This window comes from Colletes latitarsis, chromosome 10 (genome assembly GCF_051014445.1).
Source record: "Colletes latitarsis isolate SP2378_abdomen chromosome 10, iyColLati1, whole genome shotgun sequence".
NCBI lineage: Eukaryota > Metazoa > Arthropoda > Insecta > Hymenoptera > Colletidae > Colletes > Colletes latitarsis.
The window spans coordinates 28,163,622-28,177,100 of NC_135143.1; the positions used below are offsets into that span (position 1 = coordinate 28,163,622).

At 37.7% G+C, this 13,479-nt stretch overlaps 1 protein-coding gene and 1 long non-coding RNA gene across 2 annotated transcripts in view; both read left to right on the forward strand.

Annotated features, from left to right (window-relative positions):
• Positions 1-13,479, forward strand: part of Sdc (Syndecan) — a 256,509-nt gene that overhangs the window by 99,111 nt on the left and 143,919 nt on the right. The window lies entirely within an intron of this gene.
• LOC143346805 (uncharacterized) lies at positions 11,941-12,782 on the forward strand. The gene is made up of 3 exons (XR_013080507.1): positions 11,941-12,413; positions 12,488-12,558; positions 12,712-12,782. It is a non-coding gene; the product is annotated as an uncharacterized LOC143346805 (long non-coding RNA).

A 13,479-nucleotide genomic window follows, 5' to 3' on the forward strand; every position in this document is an offset into this window, starting at 1 on the left:
AAGATGTGAAATTTTTGGTCGAAATTAAAATATTTCAAATCGTTCTGAAAAAAATATTGTTAGATATGGGGGTCAATTACAATCATTTTTAGTGAATAGACATACCCCCGAAATCCTGCGCATTTTCGAGAAAGAAAATCAGTACGGGCGAACCTTAAAACGTTAATAACTTTTTAACGAAGCCCCGATCAACAAATTGGTATTCTTGATTTTCGTCTTATTTTGGCTTCTAGAATCTCCCATTAAAATTTTTCCCACGAAACATCCTGTATAGTCATTTCTATTCTACCATTTCCTTCCATCAGCGATGAGGAATTTCTTTCCGGTCCAACGTGCCCCATAATATTCTTCAATACCAATTCCTCAGAGTGTTGATACCCGTGTAATCAAGTGTCCCGGTGCTCCACTGTGTGGTAATTACAGAAAACCGTCGCGTCATCCCCGTGGAACGATCCTACGACGATCAATTTCACGCGGAGAACGAACCCACGCAGCCACAATGTAAAACTTCAGAACGAATTACGTTAGTCATTGCCCGGACGAGAAAAAACGAATTCGTCGTGACTTTCGAGAAAAAGAAGCGAAATTCTGATCAGTGTTTTATTTTACATTTACAAACATTAAAATATTCTAATAGAAACGTTCGTTTCGTAAATAGAAATGGATTTGTATTGTGTGAGAGTCGTGATCGATTATGTTTTCGAGCAGCGGCGTGTGCATCGATCAAAATCTGGCACTTGAAAGTGTGGTCCTCGGATGGAGTTGAGAACTCTTTCTCGACTCTCGTGAAACCCCCTCAGGACAGTTGTTCCGAGCAGCCAGCAGTAGGTAGGTTGCCACGGTTTATTTTGATAAGCTGACCCTGTCGCCATGAAAACACTCGTGGACATCCCCAGACGTCCATTTTATTCTGTGACAAACGTCATAAAACGAGAGTCTTGAATTGCTGTATAAAACATGTGTCGGGGCGTTAATCCTCTGAGCGTGAGGTTGCTTCAGTGCTGCCCAACGTAGAGGTTACACGTGCTTTCTCAGAACTCGATTGACCATCGCGTTAGGCGATCTTTGTGGCGTTAAAAAACGGTTGAGAACCACTGAGAGTTCGTCCAACAGGTAATTTACAGTCTATTAAAAAAGAAAGATACGGTCCACTTCCATTCAATCGAAGATCGACAGAAGAACAATAACATCAACGTTAAGAGTATCGAGTAGAATTTGAAAGAGGCCATTTTCGAAGCTTCAAAGCAAAGATACCAATCAGTGGGCCCGTCCTGGACTGACCTACGTTTGGCAGAAGATCGCAAATATCAGGAAGATACGGTTAAAAATACAGTCGCGTTTCAAAGGGAGCGCCACAAAAGGTTCGAAGAGTGGGAATCGACCAGTGAGAGCCAGTCACAGGAAAATACACACCTCCGTCGAGTAGAAGAACACCAATGGGAGAAAGAGAACGAGAACGTTAACGTTAAGAACGCCAAATCTCAGTTTGAAGAGGGTACTGTCGCAGATTCAAAGAGGAGACATCGATCAGCGAGGAAGTCACGGAAAAATACTCGACTCTGGGCAATAGAACCACACCGGCAGGAAGCAAGGTAACGTTTTGTTATAAACACAAAGAGAAGACAGCGATCAGTGATTTAGTCAGAGAAATATATCCAGACCCTAGGTAATGGAAGATCGCCAACAGGCAAACCGATTTACCGGTATTGCAATCACTAGTCACTTCCTGGGTGGGTCTGCGCAGTAATAGATTCGATGGCGCGGAACAAAAGACGCTATCAAACGAACACATCTATACCGAAAAGATTGCATTCGAATCCTTAATAAAAAGATACTAAATAAAAAGATAATCCGTTACAAGATCGAGTTAACCGTGTTGTTGGATGACCAATAGGCCAAAAACATCGATAAGTCGTTGTCTGATAGTCACAAGGCCCGTTAGTCACTAGGTCTAAGGGTAATCCACCCCCTATTATTGCTAACAAGGGACCATCCCGAGGTGTAAATCTCCAATTTTGATGAAACTTCGCAATTATGTAGTTCTCATAAATCTATTAGACACGTGTTTTTTTGTAGCTGCTAATATTCACTTTAAGGGGTTGAAATCAGCCCTCAACGTTGGGGGTTCAAAACATACTTTGTCGAATATCTCGGTAACTATTAGAGATAGGGGAGTGCTTCAAATGGATGAAATTTATGTTTTTAAAAAGTGAATTTGATGGTGTAAAGAGATTTGCGAAACTTTTATTTGTTTAAACGATATGTTAAAAAATAGCACATTTTTTTATTTTTCTCGTTGGATATTAATGATTTTTTTTTCTCCATTTGTACAGAGATACTACACATCCATGTAGAAAATACGGATAAATTGGAATTTTGATTTTTTCACAATAGAGAAATTTTAGATTTGTAATGTTTTTCGTATTTCGTGTTGTACGAAGTACCAGATCGAATACAGGGTGTTCGGCCACCCCTGGGATAAATTTTAATAGGAGATTCTAGAGGCCAAAATAAGACGAAAATTAAGGATAGCAATTTGTTGATGGAGGCATCGTTAAAAAGTTATTAACAATTAAATTAAAAAATTTCAAATCGTTCTGGAAAAATTATTTTCAGTTGCAGGGGACAAGTACAATCATTTTTGCTGAATAGACATACCCCCGAAATCCTACCCAGTTTCGAGAAAAAAATTCGAGAAGGTGCCTAAATTTTTCGACGAAAAAAAAATTTCAAATCGTTCTAAAAAAAATATTTTTGGCTACAGGGGTCAATTACAATCATTTTTGGTGAAGAGTCATATCCCCGAAATCCTACTCATTTCCTAGAAAAAAATTCGAGAAGGTGTGAAATGTTTCGACAAAATTAAAAAATTTCAAATCGTTCTGGAAAAATTATTTTCAGTTGCAGGGGTTAATTACAATCATTTTTGGTGAATAGACATACCCCCGAAATCCTACCCAGTTTCGAGAAAAAAATTCGAGAAGGTGCCTAAATTTTTCGACGAAAAAAAAATTTCAATTCGTTCTAAAAAAAATATTTTTGGCTACAGGGGTCAATTACAATCATTTTTGGTGAAGAGTCATATCTTCGAAATCCTACTCATTTCCTAGAAAAAAATTCGAGAAGGTGTGAAATGTTTCGACAAAATTAAAAAATTTCAAATCGTTCTGGAAAAATTATTTTCAGTTGCAGGGAACAAGTACAATCATTTTTGCTGAATAGACATACCCCCGAAATCCTACCCAGTTTCGAGAAAAAAATTCGAGAAGGTGCCCAAATTTTTCGACGAAAAAAAAATTTCAAATCGTTCTGAAAAAAATATTGTTAGCTGTGGGGGTCAACTACAATCATTTTTGGTGGATAGACATACCCTCGAAATCTTGCGTATTTTCGAGAAAAAAATTCAGTATGAGTGAAACTTTACACGTTAATAACTTTTTAACGAAGCCTCCATCAACAAATTGGTATTCTTGATTTTCGTCTTATTTTGACCTCTAGAATCTCCCATTAAAATTTTTCCCATGGTTGATTGAACACCATGTATATATATCCCCGGACCACGGGGCCCCGGAGGGCTCACAGTTGCCCAAGAAATCTGGGGGGTGTTAACGCCTTGTCGAAGAGTCAAAGTCCACTGCAAATTCCGTAAGTTCAATGTAAATGAATAAATTCTTATAATACGAAAAGAGCATTACTCGACCACCCGGCTTCCAACAGTGTCACCATTCGATCCGAGAAAACGAAAATAGCGATGGCGTTCGTGTCTGTCCCTGCCGCGAGGGGGCGACACTCGAGCGTGGGACACCTGGTCCCGACAGTCTCAGATGTTTGAAGAAGATTTCGAGCTGCGCGGCAATTAGAGCCTCTATAGCTTCTGTTTCCAATCCTCGTTTCCGCTTTGATCTTCGAGTCCGTCGGTCCACTCCGGTGTTCCACTTCGCCGCGGAGCGTTTCCGGAACAATGCCGTAGCGTGTACGTGGCAGCCGCGCGCGTGCCCCGTACCTTTTAAGCCGAACGGTGCTTCCGGGCCGTCGGATCGAGCGCGCGAAACATCGATTCTCAATTTGGCAGCGAACAGAGAAAAGCAGAAAGGGGTCCAAACGCTTCTCTCCCGATCTCTCCTTTTTTCCTATCGTCTGTCTTCGTCCACCGTCGTCCTCGTTTCCAGGCCGCTCCGTCCGCCTTCTTTTCTTCCGTTCTGTCTCTTTTTCCCTCCATCGATTTCGCCGTCACTCAGCCGTGACATGGCTTCTGTACCCCCCCCCCCCCCCCTGTCCCCCCGCCGCCGAGAGAGAGCTTTCTTTCCGCGCCTACTTTCGATAACTCCCCGTCCCATGCCTCCGACAGAGCGCGCCACCCTCGTTTGTCCTTCGTGTTTCCTTCGGTTAGCCTAGCCTCCCTTTCCCGTCGTTAATACGGGTTCCGCCGGCTGTCGGGCGAAAAGACGTTTCAGGGAGAATTGGAAAGTTTGCGGGCTCTTTCTGGATAAAATTGACGAGATTATCGGGGCTCCGTCGGCGGGGGCGCTCGAAGGGAATGGCGGAGACGGGTCACGTCGATCCGCAGAACTGGAAAGGAAAATATTTTTAACGAGCAAATCACGTCGCTCGCGAACGACCGTATCGAAACATCGATCGCGGACGTTCAAATTTCACGAATAAAAATTTCTATTTTTTTCGTCAAAATATCAGTCAAAGTTTATTAGAATTAAATTTAGTCGTCGGTCCGCAGACGGGAGACGTCCAAGTTTCGAGAGACTCGTGTATCGGTATAATAACATTGAATGTAATCGAAGTCTCTTGTTCTTGAACGTAACCACACGTTCGGTTAACGTAGGTGGATAAGCAAACTTCGCATTCCTGTTGAAACTAGTTTATTTGCTTTCGTTGGTGGTATCCATTGAGATAACAAAGGATTAACATCGATTGCGTGATACTGCACCTGTTACGTAGTGTTGTCTTATCGCTCTCTTTATCTCCATTTTGTAAATGAAGTTCGTATTATTATCTTTATGCATCGATCCGAGTAAAAGCTTTCTAAACCGCGATTATATTTAAACCTAGTGATCCTAATTATGCAGAAAAATTAATTCTACTATGATCGAAGAATTAATCGTGTTGACTATTTTGTATCATATTTGTAGAAGGAAAGAACAGAATTGTTATCTATCGAGATAATTGACAAAACAGCCAATTTGTGCGAAAGCTCCGGAATAAAAGGATCGGGTGACGCGTCGTCGATTCGTCGAGGAAAATGGCGGCGAGCTCGCGCCGTAGGAACTCCGTAGCGGAAGTCGATCCGGTATCTCTGTAGCCGATCGTCGAACGACCCTCTCCTCGAGGGCTACGGTGCCCCGTTCTTCCACTCTGTGCGCAGCAGATGCAATCTGCGATTCCGGCGACTTTGATCGGCAATTGGGAAATTGCAGGAATTAGGCCCCGTGACGTCAGCCGACCGGAGGGCATTAGTGTGATTGGACACTTACGACTCGGCTGAAGCGAAGGTCACTTTCGTGTCCGCGTGCACGGACGAATCGGGAAACCGTCTGCGACGACGTCAACGCTCTTCGTAAACATCAACACTGACCGTATGGACGGAAATCTTGACCTCGATAGAGAATAGACTCTCTTCGGTGACTAATCCAAGGGTTTCTGGCCGAAAATAATGTCGAATGACGTCAGAAAATTATTTTATTCCTTAATCTCCGCCAATTCTTGGAAGCCAAGCTGCTTCAACCATCGAGCGTGTCCAGTGTAACTTGACGCCAGTCCTTATCGACACATTGTATATAGGGTGTTCGGCTACCACGGAAAAATTTTAATGGTGGATTCTAGAGGCCAAAATAAGATGAAAAACAAGAATACTAATTTGTTGATGGAGATTTCGTTAAACATAAATTAACATTTACAGTTTCGTTCGTACTGAATTTTTTTCTAGAAAATGGGCAGGATTTCGGAGGTATGTCTATTCACCAAAAATGATTGTAATTGACCCCCACAGCTGACAATATTTTTTTCAGAATGATTTGAAATATCTTAATTTTGTCGAAAAATTTCACACCTCGAATTTTTTTCTAGGAAATGAGTAGGATTTCGGGGATATGACTCTTCACTAAAAATAATTGTAATTGACCCCCACAGCTGACAATATTTTTTTCAAAACGATTTGAAATATTTTAATTTTGTCGAAAAATTTCACACCTTCCCGAATTTTTTTCTACGAAATGAGTAGGATTTCAAGGGTATGTCTAATCACTAAAAATGATTGTAATTGACCCCAGCAACCGAAAATAATTTTTTCAGAACGATTTGAAATTTTTTAATTTTTTCGAACAATTTCACACCTTCTCGAATTTTTTTCTACGAAATGAGTAGGATTTCGGGGGTATGTCTATTCACCAAAAATGATTGTAATTGACCCCCACAGCTAACAATATTTTTTTCAGAACGATTTGAAATATTTTAATTTTTTCGAACAATTTCACACCTTCTCGAATTTTTTTCTACGAAATGAGTAGGATTTCGAGGGTATGTTTATTGACCAAAAATGATTGTAATTGACCCCCACAGCTGACAATATTTTTTTCAGAACGATTTGAAATATTTTAATTTTATCGAACAATTTCACACTTTCTCGAATTTTTTTCTACGAAATGAGTAGGATTTCGGGGATATGACTCATCACCAAAAATGATTGTAATTGACCCCCACAGCTAACAATATTTTTTTCAAAACGATTTGAAATATTTTAATTTTGTCGAAAAATTTCACACCTTCCCGAATTTTTTTCTACGAAATGAGTAGGATTTCAAGGGTATGTCTAATCACTAAAAATGATTGTAATTGACCCCAGCAACCGAAAATAATTTTTTCAGAACGATTTGAAATTTTTTAATTTTGTCGAAAAATATCACACCTCGAATTTTTTTCTAGGAAATGAGTAGGATTTCGGGGATATGACTCTTCACCAAAAATGATTGTAATTGACCCCTACAGCTGACAATATTTTTTTCAAAACGATTTGAAATATTTTAATTTTGTCGAAAAATTTCACACCTTCTCGAATTTTTTTCTACGAAATAAGTAGGATTTCGGTGATATGACTTTTCTCCAAAAATGATCGTAATAGACCTCCACAACCGAAAATAATTTTTTATAATAATTTCGCCGAAAAATTTAGGCACCCCTTGTCGATTTTTCTTAAAAACTCGTTTTTCATTTTTAATAAATTTGTTTGGCGCCGTACAGAAAAGTTGTTTAATACTTTTTTGTAGGTATCCATGAACTCTACTTCAGACAACAATTTCAATAAGATACATTCACTATTGTAGGAGTTATGGCCGTTTGAAAATTGAACCATTTTTATGGGGTTTTCCTCATTTTGTAGGCTTAAGGAGCAACTTTTCCAATATTTTTAGAATTTCTACATATTCTTCATCTAAATACGCGTCGTTTGCGTTTTTGAAAATTAAAATCGTCCAATCCGTTCAGGAGTTATGATGTCTTAAAGATTCGCATGAAATTTCGGGGAACGATTTCTGGCCTGAAATTAAATTTTCGGTAAGAAATTTTTTTCTCGAAAATGCGTAGGATTTCGAGGGTTTGTGTAATGACCAAAAATGATTGTAATCGACTCCTGCAATCGAAAATAATTTTTTGAGAATGATTTGAAAAATTTTTTTTCGCCAAAAAATTTCAGCACCTATTTGAATTTTTTTCTCGAAAGTGGGTAGGATTTCGGGGGTATGTGTGTTGACCAAAAATGATTGTAATCGACTCCTGCAACCGAAAATAATTTTTCCAGAACGATTTGAAATTTTTTAATTTAATTATTAATAACTTTTTAACGAAGCCTCCATCAAGAAATTGGTATTCTTGATTTTTGTTGTGTCCGAATATTTTTGCGATGTTAAATTTCGACATTCTTGACTTTATCACTTATTTTGCAAAAAATTATGTGTGTGAAATAAATAAAGTTTATGTTTCTTCTAACTACAATAAGTGTTTTAATATATTACGAAAAAAACAATTCAATAACACTAGTGTAAACAAATATATAGAGCAATAATCTCGCACACAGCATGGTGTCCGAATATTAATGCGAGTCACTGTATCTCGCGTTGCGACAGCGATTCTTTTTTTCTCTTTTGCCGGCGGTGAAACATCGCGTAAAAATGTTTCCGAGAGTGCGTAACGGAAATTCCAAGGACGTTCCTCAGCCGATGAGAAGAACCGTGTAAAACGAGCAAAGTTTCCGCGTACCTTGGACCGATTACGAGAAACTTCGGGACTACGTCGAACGATCCGGCCTCGTCTGTCGTCCATGCACGTTCGAAAATTCAATATTTGCGATTCGCTAAGCTGCGACGATGCAGAATAAATGGCGCGTGCCTCGAGACGCAGTAGCCGGAGTGGTCCGACGAATCGAGAAGTACAATATTGTCATAAGCGTCGCTACGGTCTCGCTGGATTCTTGCGTTACGAACAACTGGCATACTTTCGCGAATATTTCTTTTATGGAACGACAGAGTAACAGATCGTTGAAAATAGGCGGTGGAATAAAAATAGAACGGCTCGAACACTTTTTAAACTGAACTTTGAAACACTTGGAGGGGCACGTGGATGGTTTTTGTGAATGAAAAGGAAACAAACCAAAATGGAATGGCCGAATGAAAGAGACGAAACGCGACAAAAGACGTAGTTGTATTAATTTATTTAACTGAAATTTCCGAAATCGACGATAAATGTCCCCCGTTGCATCCTGCGCGATTCGTTGCACAGCGATTAATCGCTTCTTACGTTTAAGAAGTTCGTCGAATCGATTCCGCGAGAGGGCAGAATTTTCATTCGAGAAAGTTTCGCTCGCAAGCGCCGGGACTAATTAAAACAAGACCGATTGCAACCCGTTTTGATAGTTTTCGTTCAATCAGCGTTGGTTTTCCGCGTTCGTTAGCCGGACCCCCTCCCTCCCTTGGCCCCTCTCGCAGCAAAGCATAGAGAAAAACATGTAACAAAATTTACTGAACGAAATACGGGGATCAATCAGGTTGAAAATAAACCGTGGCCCCGCGCCTTTGGAAGTGAATTCGAGGGACGTTAAAAACGAGTAATTACACGTTGCAATTGGACGTTCAGTCGATTATACGAACGCGGTTGGTTGAGAAAAGAATAACGATTCTTTCGAAAATTAAACACACAGATAATCGATTATGGAATTGTTTGATAGAAAAGGGTATAGCCGAATGAGGGGGTCAAACCATATCTTTCAGTAGAATCCGACTATTTTTATAATGCGCTATTTTTGAATAGTCGCTGTCGTTATTATGTATTAATTTTACGTAGCTAGAGAAACGATGGAATAGAAACTGCTACATAATTATTTTTGTGTATATTTTAAGTGAAAATATTTTTTAAATATTTTAAATAGATCTTCCTTGTCGATTTTTCTTAAAAATTCCTTTTTCATTTTTAGTAATTTTGTTTGACGCCCTACAGAAAAGTTGTCTAATACTTTTTTGTAGGTACCCATGAGCTCTACTTCAGAAAACAGTTTCATTGAAATATATTCATAATTGTAGGAGTTATGGCTGTTTGAAAATTGGACCATTTTTATGGGGTTTTTCTTATTTTGCGGGGTCAAGGACCAACTTTTCGATTATTTTTGCGATTTGTACATATTCTACACTAAAATACGCGTAGTTTGCTTTTTTAAACGTTAAAATCGTCCAATCCGTTCAGAAGTTATGATGTTTTGAAGATTCGCATGAAAATTCGGGCAGACATTTCTGGCCAGAAATTATATTTTCGGTAAGGAATTTTTTTCTCGAAACTGAGTAGGATTTCGGGGGTATGCGTAATGACGAGAAATGATTGTAATTGACCCCTGCAACCAAAAATATTTTTTTCAGAACGATTTGAAATATTTTAATTTTGTCGAAAAATTTCACACTTTCTCGAATTTTTTTCTAGAAAGTGGGTAGGATTTCGGGGGTATGTGTATTCACCAAAAATAATTGCAATTGACCCCCGCAGCTAACAACATTTTTTTCAGAACGATTTGAAATATTTTAATTTTGTCGAAAAATATCATACCTTCTCGAATTTTTTTCTACGAAATGAGTAGGATTTCGGGAATATGACTGTTCACCAAAAATGATTGTAATTGACCCCCACAGCTAACAATATTTTTTTCAGAACGATTTGAAATATTTTAATTTTGTCGAAAAATATCATACCTTCTCGAATTTTTTTCTACGAAATGAGTAGGATTTCGGGAATATGACTGTTCACCAAAAATGATTGTAATTGATCCCCACAGCTAACAATATTTTTTTCAGAACGATTTGAAATATTTTAATTTTGTCGAAAAATTCACTTTCTCGAATTTTTTTCTAGAAAGTGGGTAGGATTTCGGGGGAATGTGTATTCACTAAAAATGATTGTAATTGACTCCCGCAACCAAAAATAATTTTTCCAGAACGATTTGGAATTTTTGAATTTAATTGTTAATAACTTTTTAACGAAGCCTGAATTAAGAAATTGATATCCTTGATTTTCGTCTTATTTTGGCCTCTAGAATCCCCCATTAAAATTTTTCCCAGGGGTGGCCGTACACCCTCTATAAATCTAGTGTCTCGAAAGCTTCGACACGAAATCGGTATTTTTCTGCTTTTTTTTGCGTTTTTAATTTTTCACGCCCAGGATTTCGAATCGAAAAATCGGAAAAAATTCTCAAACACGTATCTCGATAACCACAATGCTCTAGATTTTTTTCATAATTTTCTCAGATTTTTTCATAATTTTCTGTATAACTATCCTTCCGAACAAGATAGAGGGTTGAAATTTAGCACTTTTTTAGAATATTCGAATAACCGAACGTTTCGTTGAAACGGAGAGTTAACTATTAGGAAATGAATTTATAATCCGTGCCGTGTAATTATATCGAGTGAAGTAATTTCATTAGTAACCAAAGTGTTATTGATAATTGATTGTCTGTTATTATTCTAGTTGGCATGATTCACATGATTTGTATTATATGGAATTTGAATTAATATACAGGGTGTTTGGTAACTGGCAGTACAAGCGAAAGGGGGATGATTCTACATGAAAAAATAAGTCTAAAATATACAATAAAAATTTTTCATGTGAGGCTTTGTTTTCGAGAAAATTGCCTTTGAATTTTCGTCAGGTGTGCATGCACTTGATCGTGTCTTGTTATAACATATCTCGCTGTAGATCATTGTCTCGATTGAAGTTTATATTGATAAACACTTCCAGTGTCATTGAACTTAAACTGCAATAATACCCATCGAGACAATCATCTATAGCATGGTTAAGTGCACGTACACCTGACGAAAATTCAAGGCCGATTTTCTCGAAAACAAAGCCTCACATGAAAAATTTTCATTCTATATTTTAGACTTATTTTTGTTGAAAATAAAGCGCCATTTGTTTCTGCGCCACCTAGAGACAATCTTACTTACCTTTTTTTTTTTTTTTTCACCGGAACCGTGTGTCTTTGGTCTGTAACAAAGCCTCGTGCCGAATAAATGTGTTTGCCGAAAGTTAGCTGTGTGTTGCTCATTTGCATCCCCAAAATTCCCACAATTTTTTCATGTAGAATCATCCCCTTTTCGCTTGTACCACCAGTTACCACACACCCTGTATACATATACATGTAAAATCATTGATTGCTATGCATCGTATAGCAATATTTTTGATTATGTGGTTAAGAGAAAAATTTGAATAATCGCGAAATATTGAATAAACGTAAGAAGAAATATAAAAAAAATTAACTGACTATTTAAATATCATCTAAACGATTTAATAATAAAAGTATAACATTGAAATCCTAGAATAAAGAAAATCATTGTACAGCTAAAAATCTTTTTTTTTTTAATATGCTTATAATGGAACATATATTTAGCACTATATAAATTACTACGAGTATTACTAATATTAATAATAAATCGACTTTGAAAATAGAATAACCTAATCATCATTTGAAAGACATTTTACTCGATGCTAATTATTATCAATTGAATTTAATAATAATATGCATATATTGAGTGTTTTATGATGTGTATACGATGTTATATGTATAGATACAAGTGAAAGGATAAATAAATAAATATTTAACATGTCTCTTTATTTTAATCATTATAAAATTAGACGAGGTTGCATTCATCATCTTGCATTGACGTATGTGACGTACGACTGTTAATGACGATTAATTGGTCCTGGTTCACGCATTTAAGGAAATTTCTTAAATACAAAAATGTATGATGCAACATGATATGAATAGTGATTAATTATCGAGTTTATTAAAAATTATAACAAATTAGGTTTATTATAATGGGTAATTGTATACGAAGTTTACTGAGAAGGTTACAAAGAAAGAGATGTACTGAAAAGTAACGTATCAGTATGTTAATAGACATAAACAAAGAAAATTTGTACTATATAATTATCAACAATATAATTTTAGGACTATTATTTTACTGATCGTGGGTCTTGATAATGCGGGAAAGACTACTATTTTGAACCGTATATGCGGTGGTATGTGTTTTAGCATTAAAAATTTTTTATTTCCATGACCATTACTTAAATTAACACTTTACAGTGCACACATTAATAATAATAAAATTTTTATATCATGAAATAATTTTTGAGGTTGTTAAACAGTATGTAAATAATATACATTTTTTTAAGATTCAGACAGAAATGTTCTACCTACAATAGGATTTCGAACAGTTTCATTAAGATATAAATCATATGTAGTAAAAATAGCGAATAGATAAATACCGAGGGAGTCTGCATGCTCACGAGACAAAAGAACTCATTAACATTAAGAAAGCAGCGGTGCTTATTTATTTATTAATATAATATTTATTTAACTCTAAAATTAACAACGGAGAACCATGGGAGGAAATCGCGATGGTTCCGATTTCGACTTCCGACTCTGGCGATCGCGTTCCATGGTGTCTTCGTTGCGTGGTAAGGCGTGGCGAGCACGATCCTCGTCAAGGAACGCCGCCAGCCGCGTCCGCGCGCGGCTTTTTCAAATGCAAATTACGCCGGTTGCACAATAATAATCGCGGCCTGTCGTCGACGTCGCGGAAGCGCTCGCGAGCCGGCCACGAGCTGCATTTGAATTAATGGCGATACACTCGACGAGCGCCGTTCCCTTCCCCCGACGCTGTCTGAATAATCCCGATTCGAGCGGGAACACGCGCGCACGTGAAGATCATTCGACTTCCTCTCCTCGATCGGCCGCGATTTTCCGCGAACGGCCACGTCCGGGACCGATTCATCGTTTCCGTAATGGAATTGAGGAAATTCCATTTCTCGAGAATTACCCGGAACCATTACAACTCGTACAGATCGATACAGATTTTTGCAATTTAGTTTTTAAATGTTCTATCTTTAATTCGTAATTTTCCGTTTCATTCTTCGAAAAGAACCGTACATTTGGTGATT